Source organism: Macrobrachium nipponense, chromosome 9 (genome assembly GCF_015104395.2).
Source record: "Macrobrachium nipponense isolate FS-2020 chromosome 9, ASM1510439v2, whole genome shotgun sequence".
Taxonomy (NCBI): Eukaryota; Metazoa; Arthropoda; class Malacostraca; order Decapoda; family Palaemonidae; genus Macrobrachium; species Macrobrachium nipponense.
The window spans coordinates 92778370-92796350 of record NC_061110.1 but is presented as its reverse complement, the minus strand read 5'-3'; the positions used below and the strand labels follow the sequence as shown (position 1 = coordinate 92796350).

The window sequence follows — 17981 nt, the reverse complement described above, 5'->3', positions numbered from 1 at the left end:
GTAGCAGGAAATGAGGATAAACTAACCCCAATGAAACGCTGGCATCAGTTTCCGATTATATATTTATTATGTCAGCAGTTCAGCTGCACAATTGAAAAGAGTAGGTCTTACATCACAAGCAAGGAATCATAAATTCAACGAAAATCTGCTAATTAAAAAAAAAAAATTTTTTTTGTCTATAACAGGGGCTATCAGTAATTACATGGCGAATAGTCCTGTTACGTCATTTGCCACTTCCTCGTTCAGTAGGAAAAGAGAGATGACAGATATTCATAATGATCACCCAATGCGAGGAAGTAAAAAAAATCTGCCTGTCTGACGCACCAACCATCTCAGAGTGACAAGATTCTGAGGTTAAAAATCATGAATAAAGCTGCCTTAACGGCCGCATGTTTGAATGACCGACATTAGACAGCATTATTATTCTGCGGCTTTTCAATTCATTTCTTATTTTCAAAGTGATAGGCTGGGGCAGGGGTAAAATTGATTTATAAAGTGATAAAAAGTGATGATATATTACTTAGGGATAGTGCCTGTGACGTCTTCGAAATTCCGTTTTCTCTTCCTGTTCGAAATCCAGGTGAGTTTTCGTTCTCTCCTTTCCCCTTCCACACTGATCACTAAATGGCAGCACGGGCTCTTGCTCCGACAGCAGCCCGTAAAATCGCTAATCATGCGCAGATGATGTTTATGTGACGCGTGGTGATTCCTAAATGATTGATTATTCGATAATCACGAATGACGCCATGGTCGTCGTTCGATAACAGTTCTCGACCGTCAAAGGTGCCTAATCTCGCTAAAAATTAGTTTTATTCACTTGGTAACAAAAAGCTTTTAAATCAGGAATATCATTTATTCCGTTGACGATGCCGCGTAGATTAAGCTGGGCTTTATGCCAGCACGGGCTCTTCCTCCATGGTAGCATCAGACCATAGGAATCATATTTTGATTAGGAATCATATTTTGATTAAAAATGGTCAAGTGAACTTTAAACTTATGAATTTTATTCCGGCATTTCAGCAGATGTATACCTTCCGATGTAAACATTTTCCCTGGACCATTGTAAGGCAATAGCTCATGTTTTTACATGATTTATAAATACCAAAAGCGCTACAAGGGTCTCAACAAATACTTACTTAATCTTATTTGTATGTTCATAATATAAAGATGATAAAAAAAACTTAGTGAGCTCACTATCTTAAAATGTTGGCTTATCGTGAACGATGGTTGTAATGAATAATGATAATGACAGTTTTATGCTTAATTTTTCACTATAATGACTACATACTGTTTCATAAACCACCGTTAGTTGACAACAATATGTTTGCTAATAATCGTTGAGCATATCTTCAAACAAGATTTAAACAGTGGAAAAGTGTCTGGGAAATTTTTATTCCGCCTGGCGTATTCGCCCATTGTTATTTTTAATTGCTCCAATCTTTCACGATATTGGATCCCCTGGCATCGAAGAAGAGAGACGGTAAGCAATTCTGGAGCCATTTTTGTTTATCCAATGCAAAGGGTTTGGGGGGAAACTGATCGAAGTATACGCTTCATAGAAAACGAATCGATTTTTTATAGTTCACAGAAAATGGTTCACTTTGAAGGGGCCACTCCGTCATTGAGAAGAAGCCTTCGGATCACAGCAAAGTGAAGTGATTAGTTTTGAAGTCGGACTGTTAAGAGAGGCAAAGGGGCCTCGTAAGCGTATTCAAACTTACGATCTCGAGTGGGAGAAGAGACTTACCCTGGAATGAAGGGGAATAACTCTGGAGTGTACTTTTGCCCGTTACATTCACAACGTATGCTCTAGGACTTCAAGCTCGTAACTCATGTAATGAAAAATAAAAACTAATGGCAAACTCTGCACTCTTAAAAGTTTTAAAAGTTGTTAGCAACTGCCTTGTGGTCTTTACTAGAAGTCTTTATAGATATCGTAGGCGTAACTGTTTCATGCATATGTATTTAGGTTTGGTCATTATTTCTAAAAAAAAAAAAAAAAATAGAATGTTACGTTTGTTCATTGTGCATCATTTGCCCTGTTTTCGTTGGTGTAACAGTCACTTAGTAGGAATATGTTTAGTCTTCTCAACTGATTTATATCCATCTTAGCAGCACACACACACACCACACAACACACAGCCTACATATATCGTACACACAGCCACCACACACACATATATATATATATATATATATATATATAATATATATATACTAATATAATATATATATAATATATATAGTGATTGTATGTTTGCTGGACGGCTGTGTTCAAAATGTGTTAAATGTGTCTTCGGTTTCCAAGACGCTGTAGCATATAGTCTATGAATATGCAATTTAGGGGTATATGAAATATAAAATCCCCCAACCGAAGTCACGCTTAAAATCAGACATGCAACACTTTCAGAGGAATGATAGGAACTGAATAGCTGAATAAAAAACGACATTAGTATATAAATAAGTAGAAATGGAAGAAGAGCTACCTGAGAGTTTTATGTAAGATGAGAGAGAGAGAGAGAGAGAGAGAGAGAGAGAGAGAGAGAGAGAGAGAGAGAGAGAGAGAGAGAGAGAGAGGAACCCTCTTGTTGATTCATGATGTCAGAGACCCTCTTAAAAAAAGGAAACTTTCTTTGAGACAAATGCAGCTGAAACGCTTTAATTGAGACACACGCCAAAGTTTTTCCAGAGCCAAATGGGGGAGCGGCTGAAGACGAAGGCAGCCCCTCGCTAGAATTAGCCTTATGTGAACATGCTAAAAGTCTTCTCCGAGTTGAATTGCTACTGTGTGTGTGTGTGTGTGTAAGGCTGGTCGGATGGACTCTCTCTCTCTCTCTCTCTCTCTCTCTCTCTCTCTCTCTCTCTCTCTCTCTCTCAAGTACAGTGAGTTAATGGGGAACTTATATATCCCATAGTCATGAGGATTGTTGTGATTGTTTGTTGTAATAACTCATGTTATTAAATGTTCACTGAGAGGAATTTTAACGACTGAAGAAAATGTCGCTGGATACATCAGTCCTTGGCCATACGCGAATTGGTAGTTGCATACGAAAGCGGATAATGCCTTTGATGATGATTCGTTTTAAACGTTACAGTTGTCTTAGATAAAAGGAAGACAGCTTTATTTTCAGGAAAGGGATCATTGAAGTTTTGACGTTTTTTTACATTCTAGGTTAAATGCAATGTATTTTGCCGCAGAAAAAAAAAGTATTTTTTTTTTTAAAACCACTAGGGAATCACCTTTCAAAAATACACAGGCAAAGCAGGAAAGCATACGTGATGAATAAAACCTTTCTCACTTTATAATAAGCAAGCGTGTGAACGAACTTGCATGGAGGAGAGAAGAGAGAGAGAAGAGAGAGAGAGAGAGAGAGAGAGAGAGAGAGAGAATAAAACACCCCTATATTATAACAACTTGAGCGCGTTTGTTTTTTCCTATAACATTTAATTTTTACCTCCTGGCCTCGCCCCCAACCTCTGGCTACCTCACCTTAGCAAATGGGCCCCCATAATTTCTACAGTTAAGCAACAAAGCTGCAGTCTAGAGACTTTGTGCTTCCATTTGGCCCAAAGGTAACGCGATAAAATGGAAGCTAATTTGTCGGGAGCGGGCCTAACTTTCCTATCAAAATTGGGTTTGCGATGTAACTTGATCTTTTCATTACCGGATCACAGGACAGTGTTTAACGTACCTGCCTCAATTCGCGCCCAAGGTATTATGTCTGAGGACAACGAAGGAGGATAGAGCGAGAGGAGGAGCAGGGGAGAGAGAGGGAAGAGGAGAAGGAGAAAGGGGGTTGGGGGAGAAAGAAAGGGAATTGGTTATGGAACTTGGAGAGGTGGGAGGAGGAGTACGGGAGAAACTAAAAGCTATGTGATTAAGAATATGGGGTAAAGAAAAATGTATTTAAAGACAACTCGGTAATAATAATAGAAATGATAATAATAATAATAATATTTAAAATGTCCGTTTCAGCTTCATATACGTTTTATGTGGAAATAGAAAAGCTCTTGGACAGTGTTAATATAACTGATATGGGTATAATTTTTAACAATGATTTGAGAGTTTCCCATCAAATGATAAAGATAAAGTTTATTGCACATATGAAGATACCATTTTCATATTTAAAGAAGGAATGGCCAGTAAATCATTGGAAGATGAAGCTATAAATCAGTAGATTGTTTTTGTCCAATTTTTTAAGGTTACATGAAGCGTGCATTACTGTAGTTTTGATTATTGAGTCAGAGGTGAAATATGACTCATGGTTTTTTATGCCCCGTATATCATTCTTCTATAGGCTAAAATTGCCTGGCATTTCGCAAGGTTTCACGAGTGTCTGGACAGAGAAATTCCCTTCAGGTTGAAGGAAGAAGAAGGGAGGGAACTCCTCCTCCTCCTCCTGCCAAAGACTTGTCAATGGGTTTTATTAAACCCTTCCCTCGCGGCATGTCGGCCGCATTCAGCTCTCTTCTGCTTTGATGCAGATATACCCCGTTTTGCTCGTTTGGACTCTCGCTCGGGCTGGCTAGCTGGCAATTACATGAATCAAATAAAATTCAAAACTGAGTTTTGCGTCGCCCAAAGAGATTTGCATCTCGTGCGTGCGCCGCGGACCCACGCAAATCCACACCACCACCACGACTTCTTCTTCTTCTTCCTTTTCGTTAATTGGAGTTCAGGGATGTGCGTTCTTCTCTCTCTCTCTCTCTCTCTCTCTCTCTCTCTCTCTCTCTCTCTCTGAAAGCTTTCTCCTTTGCTCGGAGTTAATTGACCCTTTTAATGTGCGTTTTGTTTCCTTGGTAGTTTTCATTGCTGTCGTGACAATAATAATAATAATAATTATAATAACGACGAGTTACTTGTGACGTAACGCACTTGGGTTAGGTGTGTATATATATATATATATATATATATATATATATATATATATAATATATATATATATATATAATTTAAAAGTTCACATTGCAATTCCTTTCACAAAGCATAGTGTATTAGAAGTATATATGTACGAAGCTTATTATAGCTGTGGACTTGAACAGTATACAACTCGGGGAAAAAGAGTAGAGCAGAAAACCATACATGCAGACAAACATCACAAAAAGTATAACTGTTGATCAGATTGTTGGGCCCTTAAGTCAGTTCTAAAAATCTTCCCCTAAAGAGCCAAAAAGATGATTTTGTTCAAAATTAGGACTTTGATTTTGGAAAGAATTCAACTGACTAGGTATATTTCCAAAATTACTAATACCCGCACCGTGACCAATTTCTTCGCTTATATTTATTAATTTCAACAATGCCCGAGTTTCCATTGAAAGGTATTATTTGACACAATGAGGGCGCCATCAATACATCTCGTGGATCTGTTCAAGAATTTAAACGCAACTTAATTTTAATTGACCATTTTTTTTATTTATTCTATGATCCCTTTCCCGCGCGTGTCGAGCTAAAGAGCTGTAATTATTCTATATATTGTATTATTTATATATATATATATATATATATATATATATAATATATATATATATATGTGTGTGTGTGTGTGTGTGTGTGTGTGTGTGTGTGTGTGTGTGTAATGTGTGTGGATACGTACTCACAGCTTGTAATTATTTTATCTTTTATCGGATATGGTATTTTTCTAATATTCCCAATCATACCCCTTTATGGCAAGAAAGTTTTCCAGCATCAAATGTGCACTTTATTTAAAAATTCGCGGTGATTCTGAAATAAACGCATTCGCGTCCTAATATCCTCAACGGCTTCGCTAGGTAGTTCGAAACTATTGAAGCCGTTTGACAAAAGTGTTTCGGAAGAAGGAGACCTTTCGCTAATACCGAAGAATACCGACGAGAGGTCACGTGATATGAATACTGAAAAGCCCTTCGGCTTTCATCGGGTTTGTAAGAAATGGAATTTCGTTTATGATTCTGCGTTAAGAAGCTGGGTCTCTCTTGCTGCCTGGAAGAAAATGCGTACGAGAAAGTATTCGGCTTCTTTTCATAGGATTGTATTTAATAATTTGCATAGAAATGCTTAATTGTTCTGAAATGAGTTTTGGCAACAGTGCATGCAAGCAAAATAAACGCGCTATTTATATATTGCACATTCTATGCTGAGGACCCTTGCTGAAATAGAAACATTTTACGTAACGGAGCTCATTTTAAAATGGAAATGTAGGCGATTCAAGTTGCGATGTTAATTTCTGTACGAAAATGCATCTTAATATTATACAGACTTTATTCAGTATTTTATTACGACATAACGACGACTTGAAAGCAGGGAAAGAAGAGTAACAGAAGATGGCCAAAAGTAAGAAAATAAAGATGAAATTGCAAAGAATTAAAGGATATATTGCATCCTGACGTCAACGGCCAGCGATGCAATGGAATGTTATTACAGAAGTTACAACACAGAGGAAATACTGAGGACGAACTGAACACGAAACGGGGAAATTATTGTCGAAGACGATATCCAGAATCTGAACTTTTGACAGCTTCCATCTTTCAGAGCCTTTGTGAGATTTGGAACGATGGAGGGAGGAGTCTGAACAACACTGACATGTAGTAGAGTAGGCATATGTGGAATGCCTGTGCGCCACATATATATGACATGTCCTCATATGTTTGGGGCTGGAAGGCCCCCAAATATCAAAAGACTAATTTTACCATTTATGGAATATGGCGAGGTATGCAGCTTTTGGGAGGGTTATGTCCGTCCTTGCTTTCATCGTTATTGCGTTTGGATGCGTATTGAAAACCCTCTTTTATTACAGTTTCGCCGTTTAATAGAAAGTTATTTTTATTTATTTTTTATTTGGAAGGCTGAGGGCTCTCTGGTATGGATACGTGAAATGTCATTTTATTCCCCTCCCCATCCTGTCCGTCCCTCTTCTCTTTGTGTTTGAGTGCGCTCAAGCAACCTGGCGTGTACATACATACACACACACACTCACACACACACACACACAAACATCTTAGAATTTCCATGAAGTATCGTTTTATGTTTATTTTATTCCTACTGAAGCTAATAAAGTCGTTTTTACCAGTTGGTTGAAATTCCTTCCTTAATCATGGGGACATTGAGTTTGATATGAGAGAGAGAGAGAGAGAGAGAGAGAGAGAGGAGAGAAGAGAGGAGAGAGAGAGAGAGAGAGAGAGAGAATGCGCATAATTTAATTAACAAGCAATAGGAGAGGGGACTTCCGGATAGCCCACGTGATCACCCGAAAATTCATGTGCCCCAGTGAAAGACAGGAGGAGGAGGAGAGCCTTCTGTTTTCTTCTTCCTCCTACTCCCCTTTTTCCATTTCCTTCTCATTCGAGTGACCCCTTCGCGGAAAGAGCGAGCAGTTCTTGAATACTTCTTTTAATTCCTGCTTTTCTCTCTCTTCTTTCGCAGGCATCGGGGAATTATCGGCCAGGGGCAAAAGTTCGCCCAAGAAACCACCGAACTGTGAGCCTAGTCACCTGCAGCAGTGCATGGACCTCCTGCAAGCAATCAACAAAGATCATAATCTTGCCTTCGCTTCCACTGAACCAGAACTCAACAAAATGTGCAGGTATGTCAGTCTGATTGGGAGAGTCGAACGAGAGATTGGATTTCCTGTGTATCAGTTTCAGTCGTCACAGCGTGGAACTTTTTTTCGCATATTGTTTGTACTTTGTGAACAGGCGTTTTTATATGAGCGTTTTCTTACATTGTATTTTGCTTTGTTTACGTGTTTTACTAAAGATTTCCAAACATATTCGTAAATCAAAATTAGCGAGACATTTGTTGATACAAAGTTTTCCATAAGTTGCTATAGAAAGCTCAAGTTGATATTCGAGAAGTGTATTTACGTGCAAAATTGTCGGTGTAGTATCTTTATAGAATTCTATGGATAAATGATAGGCAAAGCAACCATCACGAGTTATTTACGATGTTTACTCTGACAATTGAATTTGTGCCAACATACACAAAATATTCCTTAAGAAATATTTACTCAAATATTGATAGTTAACCGATGATAATCGGCTCAAAACAAACGGTATACATTTTGTAACCCGTTTGAAGCATTTAATGTCAATCATTCGTTAGCGAGGCTCTTGTTTCTTGATTGGAAAACAAACGAACTGACCAAGGCACAGGCGGGCTTCATTTCAGCAGTGCAAAAGAAACCCCCGAAATGCTTGCCACCCGGAGAGTGAGAATTCATGACATTTCCATTTTCCTCTGGGTAAAATGCAGCCGTGAAATCTCATGAGCTGTCGAACAGAACTCATTTCACTCGAGTGCAGTCCTCGGAGCGAAGGCCGCTAAGAAATCAGCTTAACAACCTGCTCATGTCGGAACAAAAGGGTTTAGCAAATATGCCGATAACCTTTTGCATCAATTTTTTGTTATATTTTCAATTCGGTTCGATATCTGCGAGTATTAGTCCAGCTTTGTCTGTGTAGGCAAGAAGCTATACGAAATTATCTCGGGGATTACGGCGTCGTGACTGATGCCAATTTCTGTCGCAATTTTTTATCTTTCGAGTTTATCAAGTCGTGTTTATTCGATCATTTTAATGATAAGGAGATAACAGTATAGATTAAGGGGCCAGTATGAAATCCAGGGGTCTTTTGATGAATGCGCGCGCTCACACAAACACACGCTATAGTATTTATTTGTGTGTGTGTATGTGTATATATATATATATATATATATATATATATATATATATATATATATATATATATATATATATATATATATATATATATATATATTTATATTACACGTCAAGTGTTGATGCATAATTGGCCACTCTAACACACTGGCAACATCTGCAATATTTCCAGAACTTCGTCCTGCCTTTTCAAGGCAGAAGTCTTGAAGTTCCGCGCAAAAACTGTCACTGTGTTGCTCCATTTATTCATTCCCAACCAAACAGCCATAGAGGAATAGCTAATAAATGTGCAATACTATACTCTACTCGTTTTTTTTTTTTCCATCTGTCCATCTGCCTGTGGTGTTTGTGCGTATGGTAACACTGCGTCCCGAGCTTTAAAATGATATCCTATTTCGAATATCAATGGTGTTAATTCGCATACAATAAATTATTAGAACACTTTTCAGTTGCAAATGTACACCCAGATATTCTTTTATTTACATAAAACTTACGCATAGCGTAACTATTTAAAGTCCGCGACGCAGTGTTACCATACGTGACCACCACAGGCAGATGGACAGATGGAAAAAAACAGAGTATAGTATTACAATGGAGTCATATTCCAATACATAGCAATGTACAGCCAAAACCCCGATAAAAAAAACAAGATTCCAACATTAAGATCAGCTAGATATTACTGAAATACGTCTTGCAATAAAATTTTGCATTATATTACTTAAAAAGACTGCTACATTTTGGAATATATTTTCCGCTGAAGCTTAACATATTTTTATGTCTTAAAAAAATTATACTCATTATACTCGGAGTTACTGCCCACAAATAATTTATTTGTGAAAAATAAACCTAGTTAACACTTAACCCAACAAGGAGGATTTAATTTCAGACAGATGGCACTCATTCAAGTAGTAGGACTCGGCGGACTTCATCTTTTTGATGAAAAAAAAAATCCTTTATTTCCACGAAGAAACTCGAACGTCTGATCCTGTTGCGAGGAAAGTAAAAAGTAAATGATTTAAAGCTAAAGCGAACGAGAGAGAAAATAACGCTAGTGTGATGCAGCTTATGACCATTGACGCAATTCTCATCGGGAAAGAAAAGATACCGCAGTCAAAAGCCAGAGAGAGAGGAACAAGTTCAAAAACTTACTCTTAGTTGAATTGAGGGAGGCGGCTACCGAGATTGGAGTTGGGTCGGGGTAGGGGGAAGTATCCTATAACATTTCCATCAAGCTGCATCCCGATATGACACTTCGATCCTTCGTGCAACGAATTCTGCTCCTATTTCACCCCCCGCAACCAAAACCCCTTTCCCCTTTCCCTGCCCCAATACATTCCTACCTCTGCTCAGCTCTTTGGAGAGCGAGAGGTGAAGAATTAAAATAGATTCCTCCGGAATTCCAAATATGCCTCAAGGGTTATTTGAAATCGTATACGACCAAAAACCCTTGAATAGAAAAAAAAAAAACTTATCCTTCCCTAATTAACTACTTCACACCCATTGACATGACCTGAAAATTTCGGCTGGCCACCAGTACAGCCCTTTGATGCTGCCACGTCGGTGTCACCCGGTGAAATTAACACCCTCTAGATTTTAATGAATATGTTGAGAGAGAGAGAGAGAGAGAGAGACGAGAGAGAGAGAGAGAGAGAGAGAGAGAGAGAGAGAGGTGGCACCGGGAATAAGTGATTTCGATATTTATTGCAGTCTGAATTTCATTTAATTTTATTCTTTTTCAATTTGTTTGGGCGAGAATTCAATCCGTTTGCATAGTGGGATCGGGGCCGAGCTACAAATATTTTGGTTGAGAATCGCTGTGATAATAACCTGAACTTAACTCCATACATATGCAGCTGCATAAAAGGAAAAGGAACTGGAAGTTAAAAAAAAATATCTTTAAATCTTCGGGAAACTGCGTTATAAGTCATTTTCCCATATATATGTATATATATATATATATTATATATACACGTACATATATACATTAAGACCCCTATGGTCCATACATGAAGCTTGGGTCGGTTAACAGTGAAGTGTTTCTGGATCAAGATGCTCTTTAATATTCAACTTGACCTTTCTTAAAATACTCCTTACTGGGGATTGGCGAGAAATGACCTTGAATTTGAATAAAAATGATCTCTCTCTCTCTCTCTCTGATTTGCATAACACCTAGATAATCCAGTAATGGTTTACTCTGTTTAATGATAACATCAAAGATCTTCATCAGGTCGTTAGATTTAGATAACTGAGTCTTTGTTTCCTGATAAGATTTTTTTTTTTTTAATTGTATCATTCGTTCTGTGCTATTCCCTTTTATGCTCCTTACGGTTCGTGTCCTTTATATGAGACAAATACTGTTTAGTCCTTTAGGCGAGAAAATATAGGATTTTTTCATCTCTTGGCAGACTGAGTGTTAACACACACACATATATGTGTATATTATATATATATATATATATATATATATATATATATATATATATATATATATATATATATATATATATATTATTATATTTGTTCCAGGAAAACATCGGCATTCTAGTTTTACAAAAAATGGAATTGATAACAGCGATGGAAGATGGGTCAACATTCGTTCTGACTAGGAGCGAAAGGAATTATATATATACTCGTATATCTGACCAGGAGAGAGAGTTTTTTTTTTTTTTTTATTTAACTGTTTTTACACCCCTAATTTGCCTCAAATTTGACATGAAGAGTTCACTGGTTTTGACCCAGAAAAATACGATGCTCAAAAAGTAATGAAGAGTAATATATACATTTAATTCAGTGTATTCTATCTCGTTTTTCACTTTCGTCTGTGTATACTTCTGAAAGTATGTTACTGGAGATGAGTCCCTTTGAGATCCAGTTCGATAAGCTATTACATCATCGGTATCTCTTTCTTCCGTACCAAGACCATTCAACGAGACTCAGCAGGTAGGCGGTCATTTCCGCCATACCTCCATGATTTTGCCAAGTGGATGTCTCATTTTTTTGTATAAATTCTTTTTCGCTTATAGGAAGGGTGGAGGGAGGGAGAGAGAGGGTAAGGGGGAGTGTGAGCGGCGAATGGGGTTGGAATCTTTCATTATCCAGCTTCCCTGTTATGACCGTTGCCTTCCGTCAAGTGCTGGAATCAATTAGAGCGCAAACTCCTCTCGTTAAAATTGCTCCGGTATGTCCGCTTTTGCTTCCAGTCAAATTTAAAATGGTTTCCGCGTCTCTCGTCATTGCTACATGTTTTTTTTCAGATTCTCTCTCTCTCTCTCTCTCTCTACTGTGCCTGTTGTTACTACTAATCATCAGACCTATTTTCCTTCATAAATCTATGACCTGATTGTCTCATAGCATTAACTTCTCATAAAAACACCCATCATTGTCTGCAATTATGGTCACTATGTTGTTACTCGGCACGAATGATTGCGAGAATCGCCAGTCAGTCGTAGATCCCAGGTATTTATTTGAAATATTTCCGTCACTCTTTTTTTCTTTCTTTTTTGCGAGGTAAAGCCTTATCAAAGTATAAGCAGGTTGGAAAGTTGAGGCATCTCCAGAAGTTTTCTCTCGTCCGTCTGTTTTGATCCGCGTCTGAGTAAACAACTGAATACTTTAGAAGCATTTCAAGACGCTACGAACGATTAGGAGGATAAAAAAGAAAGATATAATTATATATATATATATATATATATAATATGTAATGTGTATGTGGTATATATATATATATATATATATATATATGTATGTGTGTATATATATATATATTGTTTATATATATTATATATATATATATATATATATATCTCTCTCCTCTCTCTCTCTCTCGCTCTCTCTCTCTCTCTCTCCGTCTCTCCCATCTCTCTCTCTCCTCTCTCTCTCTCTCAAAAAAAAGAAAAAACTGTACTTCCCTTTTTCCTGGTGTTAATATATACTTGTGAGTAATTTCTGTATACAGCTCATTATGTTTTCCCCGCATTTTTTCAAGTACATATATACTTGGGAGTAATTTCTATATAGCTCATTATGTTTTCCACGAATTTTTTCATGTACAATATTTCTCACCAATAAGAAAAAAAGAAAAAAAAAACACTCATTGCCCCCACCCACTTATCAGTCCTCTATAATGGTTTACGAAATCCTCCCTAGAATTATAAATTCATTGGTTACCGCTGGGCATAATTATGTCGACTTTTGATTCGATGGCGCTGCTTTGGACTTCGTGTTTGGTTATTTCGCTCCTATTGGCTGTTTAATTCCATTTAAACAAATCAGGAGCATCTTTGTGACCTCTTTTCATAAAAAAAAAATAGTACCATTAATGTCGGTTGCGCAGAACATATTGGTGAGTTTGTATCTCTTTCATTGTAGAGAATGGTGGTCTATTAATAGACTTGAATTATGGTCGCAAATATGATTATCTCATCTTCCTTACGATATTAATTAATATTATCATCACTTGGGGAAACAAATCCACTATTATGTATTTTTACAAATATATACTGAAAAGATGACTCGTACAGATTCTCGAAAGTTCTGTTTAGCTTTATTTTTTTTTAATATATTTGTACAGATACATAAATTACTGTGGGTTTGTTACTCCATATTATAAGAATCGTGCTACTGTGCGTATGTTTTAATTAGTTTCAATATTTTTATTTATTTATTTTATTTCTATGTATTTATTTTATTTATTTTTATTTATTTATTTAAATATCATTTATTTCATTTTATTTATTTTATTTTATATTTTATTATTTTGTCAGAATGATTGCGTTGCTATTGTCGTGTAACAGCATGCATTTTTCATGCATTTTTTGGACTTACATATGTAATAGACTTGAGGACAGTATTTTGAACAACGTTTTGCTGTTTTAAATATCACACGCTTGATTATAACGCTCCCTTTTTTTAGACGTTATTTATCTTCTCTTCTCCGCGTGCAGCACGATGGAGTCCGGGCTGGACTGCGTGCACAACCACGTCACGCGCTGCTTCGACGAAACTCGCCAGAGGGTGATCTACCAATTACTGACGGGGACGGAGGATGTCATCCAGAGCCTCTGCACTAAAGGACACTTCAGGGACCGTGAGTATCCTTCCGTTTTTTAATTAGACTAAAAATCGATCACTTTACAAGAACACCCAGATCGGAGAGATGATCTCGGTGCTGGCGCTCGTTGATCGCCCCAGTTCGTTAGTGTTCTCGGTTTGATTTCGTGCGCTAATTTATTCATTTTATTTCATTAATCGGAGCCTGTGTATGCATCTACACAGAACCCTACACTCTTTGATACCTTGGTTCACTATTTACTTCTTCGCTCAGCAGAGTTTCTCTCCTAAATGTGTTACAATTTGATCATAAGTAAAGATAGGAAGTTTCTTCGAATTTCTTTCATTTGGTTTTTGCGTCGCCATTCGTGATTTGGGAATTGAATTCTTACTTTACGTTTCTTATTTAATAACTGTTGAACTGCTGTATAGTCTGTTTGAATTTTCAGATGTTTTCAAAATATTTCTTTTCGTGGCTCGTAGAAGCTGGAGTTATGTTCATATACTTGATAAAGTTTTTCTATCTTAAATTAGAAACATATGGGATTTCCTGTAAGAATGTTTCTTGATAGTTTCACGACTGCAGTAACTGAAACCATTAAGGCATCTTCAGAAACTATCATGTTTTGCATTATTGACAGTACATTTAGCCGCGAAACTTCGAAAGGAATATTTGTTATAACTTCCAAATACTTTCGGGCCTGAACCACACTGTATTGACAGTACATGCATATGTCTTTGTACATGCATGAATCGTCATTGAGGTAAATGAACTTCTAAAGGGATTATTTTTAATTGAAAGCCTTTAGAATATAAATATATGAAGATACTTTAAAAAAAAAAAACTTTGTTACTGATGATTCTGATAATAAATGATTCTGACAATGACACCGAAATAGAGCTGCGTGTAGCTATTTAAATTTAAAGAGAGCGTCTGTACAGAGAAAGGTAGAGATGTGTCTGCGTTTTTATTATCTCCCGTTAGGTTTTTCATAACGGCTCTCCAGCGTTAGTTTAGTAATCACAAGTTCTTTTTTTTATTATTTTGAACCCAGGATAAGTATAAAATGCAACGCGTGAATCTTCAGGATAGAAAAAAATTCAGAAATGAAAATGTCTGACACTGGGTATGAAAAGTGTCCCCGTTGAATTTCGTCAAATTAATTATACTTTGGAAATCTCGTGATTATAACCTAATTAGCTTCGGTTATCCAGGCTTTTCTGTAATCAGTGTCTTACACCATCGGAGAATATAACCGCAACATTCATAATGAAATCTCTCTCTCTCTCTCTCTCTCTCTCTCTCTCTCTCTCTCTCTCTCTCTCTCTCTCTCTCTCTCTCTCTCTCTCTCTCACGAGACTCACGGGAAGTAAGTCAAACTTATTTATACCGAGTGTCAGTTTCACCAAGGCAATAGACCAGGGACGATCAATTATTCGTTATTCAACCGCCATCCGTCGCTCTCTTAAATGTCAAATGTTGACGCCCTGTTTACAGATTCCCCATCCTCAGAAATGCATGAAAATATCAAAGTGAAACGACTGCAGGCTGGGAGTAAGTTTATTGTTCTAACTCATCATGATTTGCGGTGTTCTCCCTCATCACAATTAGCTCATATTGATGCCATTATTCGTCGACATTCAAGGTAACTGAGACTAGGCTTATGGCAGCAGCAATTACATTGTGTTCTTATTTTCCCGACCGATCTATTTTCCCGACGCTGCCAACGAAGTAGGGGAAGGGGGGGTTGGGTTTGAGCATTGTATTCGTTTGTGTAGACGATATTCTCGAGTACAGATGACTGGGGTTCGATAAAACCATGAGAAAAGATGTATTGGATGATTAACCCTTTGAATGTTTCGGGGAATGTTTGATCTCTTCCTGGTTCCATCCTGGACAAATGTAAACAATACTTGGCCGCACCGAAGCATTTCATTATCGCCTGTTTTCAGGAACAATCGAGTCGACAAACAAGAGTTTGTAACAGAGCCCAGAAATACACGCGTGTTCTCCGTACATGCTAAGTACTGTATATGGATACATGCACATATATATATGATCAAGTACTAGTATGTGTTTGAATTTGGATGAATATAATAGATACTGTTTGATCTAAATGCGAATTTTTAAGGTGTTTTAAATCTTTTCCTTTGAATATGGACTTTCCAGGTACTATAGCGAGTGTTTTATGCTTTGTAATCAACAAATAAAGCGCATGGTAAAAATAGCCCTCTATGTCTTGTTGCATCTGGTTTGAAAATATCCTGCAGGGGACCCCGGTTTTAGGTGAACTGCATCCAGAGGAATCACGTAATCATTTCGCACTGTCCGAGAACTGTAAAGAGCAGGAGTTGGTTCAATATCTCTCGTGTCTAAATGCGGAGAGAAAAATAAAGCAACATTCACAGATTGCTTTGCGAAAATAACTACCCGACTCGCTTGTCGAGGGAACAAATGAAGTGCATTATAGGATTTGCCTGGCCCCTTATTTCCCTTCCTCTCTCGTAATCAACTTTCCCTACGCCGTCTTTTGTCTCTGGAAGACGCGAAATTCGCTACTAAATTTGCATTTTCCCCCTTAACCTGCCTCTCTGGAGTCACCTCCATAAGGGAATGATCGAGTCTCGTCTCTGTTTCTTCTGCAAGTGATGATCACTGCTTGGAAGTTTCTGCTCCTCGCCGATTTTCTCTTCCTGGATTTTTACTCTTCTTCTGCGAGACCTCTTTTATGAACAGGGAGAAGAGAGCGAATATCAGGGGGAAGGTCTCGAAGGAAGACGTGAATATACGAGAAAACAAATAATCTACAGGGTAAGGAAATACTCGACGAAGAACCGGTTAAAAATGAGAATCATTTGGGAGTGAACAGAATGCCTTAAAGCATTGCTGGAACAGGATGAAGAGATCGGGATAATAGAACAATTGGATTGTTCTCTGGAATATAAAAGTAACGAGAATCTAAAATAGAACAGTGAGACTAGAAAGGTCTTTTACCAGATCCTGCCCAAACCCTTAAAGGTGTCAAGAGCCAATATATAGTTTAGCTTAATTTACCCTAATTTCTTATCATAATTCATTCGAAAAAAAGATATCTTGGGTATTAATTTAAAAAATAAATAAGCATAATATTACAGTAAATAGTGAAATCTATAAAGCCATGGATGTATTGGAGGCATCCGTTTAAGAACGTCTTCCATGGAACCATGGGACAGGCTGAAAATAGCAAAAAGTATCGGCCAAAATTGGGGACCGAAAAAGTCTTAAATTGTTGCTTAGGCTTAATGCACAAATAGTTAACTGTTTGCTTCCTCTCTCTCTCTCTCTCTCTCTCTCTCTCTCTCTCTCTCTCTCTCTCTCTCTCCTTTTCTGTAACTTTTCTCATTCATCTACCTGAAGAAAGAGGCAGCAGTCATTGAAATATAGTATTTTCTCTCTATATTTTGCCGTTTGTATGGGCTCCTTTTATTAGATTATATATATATAATATATAATAAATTATAAATGATATTATATATAATATATAATTGAATAATTTACACCGTCACCGTGATTCATATAAGATCATTCGAGCTACAAATGTCCTTTAATATCTAATTCGCTCTACCTCGGATTTCGTTCCCGTCCACTGGACGGTGGTTCGATCCCATGAGGGGACGAAATTATTATCAACTAAAAGTTCCCCTTCGGTACATATATGAAAATATATCAATTCCGAGGTAGAGCGAATTAGATATTAAAGGACACTTGTAGCTCGAATGATATAATATATTATATATATATATATATATATATATATAATATAGTGTGATGTGTGTGGTGTGTGTATCATATATAATGCTTGAAAGCACTCTTCATAATAGGTGAATTTCATTTATTGCTTTTTCCCTTCCAGAGTACCAGATCCATGCACCGTGCATGAAGAACCTCAGCACAGACAACCTGGTGTGCGGCGTCCAGTACAAGACCCTCAATCCACTCGGTGAATCCACCAGAGAAGTTGGAGTTCCAGGAATCAATCAGACAGCAGTGCTGGTAAGTCTGGAATTCCTTCGTTTCGTAGAAACTTCCAAACATTCGATCAGTGAGCATTGCTAGTAGGAGCTGATCTTCGCCTTGTCTTGAAATTCCAGGATTTTGTCAGCTAATAGTGTTGGTTAAGTCTTGGAACTCGATTTTTTTTTGTCTTGGACTTCTAGGAACATGTTGGAATACACACACACACATACACAACACACACACACACACACGCACACACACATATATATATATAGATAGTATAT

The 17981-nt window shown here is 37.4% G+C and overlaps 1 pseudogene; it reads left to right on the top strand.

Annotated features, from left to right (window-relative positions):
- Positions 1-17981, top strand: part of LOC135218488 (uncharacterized) — a 437434-nt pseudogene that overhangs the window by 403273 nt on the left and 16180 nt on the right.